General features: G+C 46.0%; 1 protein-coding gene across 3 annotated transcripts in view; it reads left to right on the top strand.

Annotated features, from left to right (window-relative positions):
* Positions 1-908: 908 nt before the first annotated feature.
* NEXN (nexilin F-actin binding protein) overlaps positions 909-6961 on the top strand; it is a 39643-nt gene continuing 33590 nt past the window's right edge. For all 3 annotated transcript variants that reach the window (XM_012801719.1, XM_012801718.1, XM_003784214.2), the window contains exon 1: positions 909-931. The gene's annotated coding sequence lies outside the window, so the exon portion shown is untranslated. The remainder of the gene's footprint in view (positions 932-6961) is intronic.

Genomic DNA, 6961 nt, shown 5'->3' with positions numbered 1-6961 from the left:
TCCACGCTGAAAAAGATCTGTGGGTGCCTAATGTTCGAAGATGCCTTCACGAACATTTAGGAAGACAGGAGATGATTTGCCTTCATTGAAATAAAGGTGAAGATGTTGTATGTGTATTTATCACACACACATCCTTTTATTCCTTTCCATCTTTTCTGCCTTCAACTTTTTCCTTTAACTGCTCTGTTTGGGTTTTTAAAGACCAGAGCCAATTCCTGGTGGTCTAGTGGCTATAAAAGTTTAAAAAAACTTTTTTTTAATTAAAAAAAAATAAAAGACCAGAGCCAAGAAAAGGGGGAGCGATAGATGAAGTGTTCCCAACTGCCGCCCCACACTCCGGCTAATAAAGGGAAAAGTTGGCCAAAGGTCAATGCTTCGGGCGAAGATAATGTCGTGGCTTGGCTTCTAGAATGGAAACCGGTGGAGCCGCGGACCCCAGGGCCAGCGGGCTGTGGGCAGGGCGGCCGCTCCCCGGGATGAGCGGCCCAGCACCGTTCCTCTCCCACGGGGGAGGCAGCCTCCCTCCCCGGCCTTGTCGGAGGTGGAGGCGGCGCCCGGGTAGGGGCTCGGCTCGGACACCCGGGGCCGGCGACAGGCGAGTTCTGGAGGGAAGTTGGCAGGCGCCGCTCCCCTCCCCTGCTTTTCCCCTCCACTCTCCACCCTCCCCGGGCGATAGGGCGGCGGGGGGTTGGGGAGACTGGCCTCGTGTTTTGGAACAGCTGCAGCCGGCGCAGGGCCCGCCTGGAATGCGGGGACAGGCTGCGCACCAGGACTTTTATGGAAACTCGCAGCCGGGGACGGCGGCGGCGGCGGCCAGAGGGCTCCCGGCGGCTGGAGCGGAGGTGGCAGCGGCCAGAGCGCCCGGACCCCGACCCACGCCCAGGTGCGGGACGCGCCCAGTCTCTCCGCGCTCGTCGCCGGCTCCTGGCAGGTAAGAAGAGTTCAGGGAACGTGGGATCGCGCCCTGCAGACCCGGGCGCCGGGTCCCCCGCTGGGGGCGGCGGCCGCTAAGGGACGCCCGGGGCGCGGCCTGAGCCGCTCCGCGGGTGCCGGCCGGGGTGTCCTCGCTGTCGCTCAGTAACTGGCCCTCGGCCCCCCGGCGCCGGTGACTGAGTTTCTCTGCGGTGCGGGAGACCCTGTGTGCGACGAGTGGGGTCCGAGCGGGTGAAGTTCGGCGTCCCGCTCCCTGTCTGCGTCTCGGCCCGCAGTGAGCGCCTGTAATTTTTAAGACATCACCCCTGCTCGGCCCCGCTGCAGGTCGGGCAGCGCGGTGTGACTTCCAGCCTGCACCGTCCCCACCCCGTCCGCAGACGGGCGGGCTCGGCCGCGACTCTGCCCGGCGCGGGACGCTGGGGCCAGCGGCGGGCGCTGCAGCTGGACGGAGGGAGGAGTGGGGGTCCCCGCCTCTGACAACTCCTAGTCCAGGTGCTGCTGGAAAACGCCAGGCCATGGCCACCGTTTCTGACACGCTCCACGAGTGCTGAAAATGTACTGTTACTGGCATTTGTGCAGAAAATACCCGAGTTGAGCGGTGGCTACCGCAGTGCCTTCCAGACACTCGTCTCACATTTACTAAAGGCCATAACGTGAACAAACAGTAGTGAGGGAAACCGATAACAAGGTAAAAATAGCACGAAGAGATGTCCTAACAAAATGTCCGTCCTTGAGAAAGAAGCGGAGAAAATAAGTAAGTCGTAATGAGAAAGAAATGAGTTCTCTGACCAAAGCAACGGGAGCGTGGTCCATCGGCTAAATTTTGTTAATGAATTCATGTACTAGGAGCCCAGTGACCTGCGAGTCACAACATAACTATGTGTTGGGGAGTGTGATTTAGAACTTAAGTATTTATACCGTCTTAGTCACAGGTTACTGAGCGGACTACTTAACTTCCCCCTCTAATATTATTCCTTTACAGGTTACACTGCTGTGTAAGAAAACTCAAAAGACACGTCTCTGGAAATCTCTTGAGTTTTAGGAGAAAAATAAGTAATTAATCAAATGAAAGAAAGGTTTATTGGGAAAGGTATATTTGGTATAAATGAACTTTGATTATCTGATGTACCTAGGAAAGATTTTTCTTCCATGTAGCTATGAATATCCTATTTCCGAAGGGATTTTACTTTTTCACACTGATGCCTCTGAGGAATAATTTAACGTGGGCAAGTCTGTATTGTATCGCCCTTCAAGATCCCTGGGCAAAAACCACAACTAAATTCTTTTAAATTCAGTTTTCCTCATTGTAGCTATTGCACTGTTAAATCCACTTTAAATGCAAAGGTAGTGAATAGCAGTTTTTCCTGCGCACCTTAAAATGGAATCTGTGCTATTTTTGAAAATTTGACATGTACGGGCTGATCATTGTCAAAATGTATGTCATCTTGAGATGACTATATTTAGCATCATCTAAGGAATGCATTATCTAGGTTTTTGAACAGTATTTTTCCCCTGAAATTTCACTTGAAGTATTTAGGTTAGGGTTTCATTTGTGAATGGAATTAAAACTATATATGTATGTTTGGAGGAGAATAATTGAGGATTTCAATTCTTTAGAACTCAAGTGGCCTGTGTTAACATACTTCATTTATGAAAAAAATAAAATAATCTACCTCACCTTTTTTGTTTATTTGTTTTGAGACAGAGTGTCATTCTGTTGCTGGGGTAGAGTGCCATGGCATCATTGTAGCTCACAGCAACGTCAGACTCCTAGGCTTAAGTGATCCTTTTGGCCTCAGCCTCCCAAGTAATTGGGAGTACAGGCCCATGCCACCACGCCCTGCTAAATTTTCTATTTTTAGTAGAGGCTGGGTCTCCCTCTAGCTCAGCCTGGTTTTGAACTCTTGAACTCAAAGAGACCTTCCCGCCTTGGCTTCCCAGAGTGCTAAGATTACAGGCGTTAGCCACTGTGCCCATCCATCCTTACCTTTTAAACGCCCACACTGCAAAAAACGGAGTACTATTTAAGTAAAAATATGAGATTTTTATATACCTAAGAGAAAACAATGCAAGGAATGTGGAAAAGTATGTAACAGCGGCAAATACCTAAAATTTAGTTTTTACAGAAGAGTGGGCTTTCATTGTATTTTATAACCGTGGAGGCCATACCTACAAAATTCTGGTAGTTTTATAATTTAGAGAGAAAATGACTTACGACATTCTTAACAGTTTCACGTTTCTATTCTTATTTAATCAATCTGTGGTCCACATCACCTGTGCCATGTTCTGTTTCTTCTGATTTTATAATTGCATAGTATATTCCATACAACTGAAATTGTGACAATTGCTTTTTCTGTTTAAATACTGAATATAGGCTCAGCACCTGTAGCACTGTGGTTATAGCACCAGCCACATACACCAAGGGTAGTGGGTTCAAACCTGGCCCCAGGCCAGCTAAACAACAATGACATCTGCAACAAAAAAATGGCCAGGCTTTGTGGCAGGTGCCTGTAGTCCCAGCTACTTGGGAGGCTGAGGCAAGAGAATCTCTTGAGCCCAGGAGTTTGAGGTTGCTGTGAGCTATGATGCCACAGCACTCTACTGAGGGCGACATGGTGAGACTCTGTCTCAAAAAAATTAACAAATAAATACTGAGTATATAGGAGCTGCGCACCACAGCTTATGCCTGAAATCCAGCACTCTGGGAGGCTGAGGCAGGCAAATTGCTTGAGCTCAGGAGTTTGAGACCAGCCTGAACTAGAGCGAGACCCTGTCTCTAAAAAAATAGCCAGGCATTTGTGGCAGGAGTCTGCAATCCCAGCTACTCAGGAGGCTGAGGTAAGAGGATCACTTGAGCCCAAGAGTTTGAGGTTGCTGTGAGCTATGATGCCACAGCACTCTACCAAGGGGCAACAAAAGTGAGACTCTGTCTCCAAAAAATATAAATAAATAAATAAATAAATAAATATTGACTATGTAATTTGGCTTAACTTACAGCAGTGTACTTTATACACTTCATGGGTGGATTTGTACTTAGAAATCCACTTTAACCTTTAGTTGTAATTTGTATAAAAAACTTAATACACCATATTATATTCATGGTTAAAAATTATGGAGAATAGCAAAAGTGGTTTTCTTAATGGAACACCCCTACTGTTAGTATTTTGATACAGTCTTATCTAGTCTTTTTCCCAGGCATAGATCATTTTTCTTGCACTGTCCTATCTCAGTGAAACAACATATGTGAAAGCATCTGATGTAGTGTCTCCCAGCTAGTAAGTGATTTTTTTTCTTCCCCCTTTTTTCCTTCTTGATATCTCTTTCTTTTTGCTCTCAGATTAGAAGACAATTGGGCTGGGGCTCCTTAGGCCAGGTTTGGAGGTGGATGACTCAGCCCCCCCCCTTACCCATTTAGATCAGGGCCACAGATTGATAATCAAAATGGCACTTCTAGCCACCACATGTTTGAAAATTGATACATTTGCATTAAAATATGGATTTACATCTTCTCTTGAGAAACAGGAGCATCTGAGCTAATTGGCTCCACATTTTGCCCAGCAGCAACACCCTGGAACATGCCACCCACTCCATTTGAAATGGTCCCCAGGATTCTCTATTGTTGTACCACTAGTCACCTCGCTGACATTCCGTGTCAATTACATGACATAATACTACCTTACATCACATTTACATTACCCGACCCTAGACAAGTGAGTATTCAGTGCCCTGATCTACATGTTAGGGCAAGTACACATGATGAATGATGTGATAGAAAGTCTGTTGGACTTAGTGCCCCAACGTCTGGCTAATTTTTCTATGTTTAGTAGAGACAGGGTCTCTTTCTTGCTCAGGATGGTCTTAAACACCTGAACTCAAGGAATCCTCCAGAGTTGGGCTTCCATGGTGCTAGAAGCTGCCTCCTACCTCTAATCTTTTTCTTTTCTTTTCTTTTCTTTTTTTTTTTTTTTTTTTTTTTTTTTTTTTTGACAGAGTCTCAAGCCGTTGCCCTCAGTAGAGTGCTGTGGCATCACAGGTCACAGCAACTTCAAACTCTTGGGCTTGAGTGATTCTCTTGCCTCAGTCTCCCAAGTAGCTGGGACTACAGGTGCCTGCCACAAGGCCAGGCTCTTTTTTGTAGCAGATGTGATTGTTGTTTAACTGGCCCCGGGCCGGTTTTGAACCCATCTGGGTGTATGTGGCTGGTGCTGTAACCACTGTGCTACTGGCGCCGAGCCATTTCCTGATGGTTTTTGAGGTTTATGTTAAATTATAAGTTTATAATTATAATTAGTGAGCAACTAGATCACTGGGAATCAACTGATCCCCTAGCATCGAGGAAGGCACCATAGAGCCTACAGGCGTACAGATGAGTATCAGAGAGTAAGGAAGTAAATGAGAACTGAGAACGGAAGTCTTGGATCTTAGGCATCTAACGGGAAGTTAGGGTATGGCACATACCACTTTTCAATTCTCTATCAGGTATGATTGATGTTAGAGCCTTACCTGTGCTTCCAGATAGCAAATCAAACTACACTACTTAAAAGTCCAGTTCCAAGGCTTTTGCTGAGAGTTTGCCAGGAGACTGTTAACAACTTGAGAATAGAGATGGTGTCTGTCTATAGTCAGCAATGTATTTCTCAGTTCTTAGCAGAGTGCCTGGCACATAGTAGACGCCTAATACTCGTGTGATAAGCAGTATGGTCTATTTGTGTCATATTGTGCATAATGGTAATCAGAACAATAGTCCTGCTTTATATGCAGACAATCTTTAACTATTTATCAGGTGCTTCATCTTGAAGAAGGTCAGACTTATTTATTCAGCAATTATTATTCATGTCTTCTACATGCCAGGTGTGTGCGAGATGCTGTGGATACAATGGAGCGCACTTGGTGGTGGCTCAGGCCTGTAATCCCAGCACTTACAGGTTGAAGAGGGATAATTGCTTAAAAATTAGCTGGGTGTGGTGGTGTGCCCCCGTAGTTTCAGCTACTTGGGAGACTAGGGCAGGAGGATTGCTTGAACCCAGGAGCTGAGGTTACAGCTAATTACGATGATGCCACTATACTCTAGCTTGGGTGACAGAATGAGACCCTGCCTCTGAATAATTAAATAAGTAAATGAATGAATGAATAAAAATAAAAGGGGAATAAGCTTGGCTAAATACAACTCCTGTTCACATGTCATACAAGGTAAAATACCTGTTTCTCACTTACCCAATATTATTTTTTTGAGACAGAGTCTCACTATGTTGCCCTTGGTAGAAAGCTGTGGCATCACAACTCACAGCAACTTCAAACTCAAGGGCTTAAGTGATTCTCTTGCCTCAGTCTTCCCAAGTAGCTGGGACTACAGGGACCTGCCACAATGCCTGGCTATTTTTTTGTTGCAGTTGTTGTTGTTTAGCTGGTCCAGGTTGGGATCAAACCCACCAACTTTGGTGTATGTGGCTGGCGCTGTAACCACTGTGCTACGGCACTGATCCCCCAATACCATTTTCTATTGCTAATTGCTGGGTAAAATCACTTAATATAGAGAATACTGTCAATCATGGCTTTTTAGCTTCCAACATAATGTCTACTGTGCAGGATTGTCATTCTGAAATAACTGGATTAAAGGTTCTATTGACTGTCAGGGCCCGGGACTGGCCAGGTCTCAGGCCTGGCTTAGGTAGGTTCCGGATGCGGACTGCTAAGCTACCTTGCTCAGGAACAGTTACTCTTAGGTGCTTGAGGGCTATCTACTTTAGCTGGAGAGAGAGAGAGTGTGTGTGTGTGTGTGTCTTAGAGAGAGTAAAGCAGTCTTCTTAGAAGAGATAGATCTTAGTCTTTAGCAGAACTTGGTAATCTTCAGAAGAGAGATGCCGTGCTGGAGTTCTACAGGCAGAAGAGGAGACAAAATCAGACTAAGCGTGTCTGCGATAGAATGTGCATGCTTTTTGACTGCCTTCTCCTCTAATATAAGGCTGATCTTGTGCTTCTTAACACCACAGGTGTAGAGACTGCCAATTCTTTTTTTTTTTTTTTTTTT

This window comes from Otolemur garnettii, unplaced genomic scaffold (assembly GCF_000181295.1).
Source record: "Otolemur garnettii isolate 467f Iridium unplaced genomic scaffold, OtoGar3 scaffold00010, whole genome shotgun sequence".
Classification (NCBI taxonomy): Eukaryota; Metazoa; Chordata; class Mammalia; order Primates; family Galagidae; genus Otolemur; species Otolemur garnettii.
The sequence above is the reverse complement of the archived record's forward strand: the minus strand, read 5'-3'. Positions and strand labels throughout refer to the sequence as shown.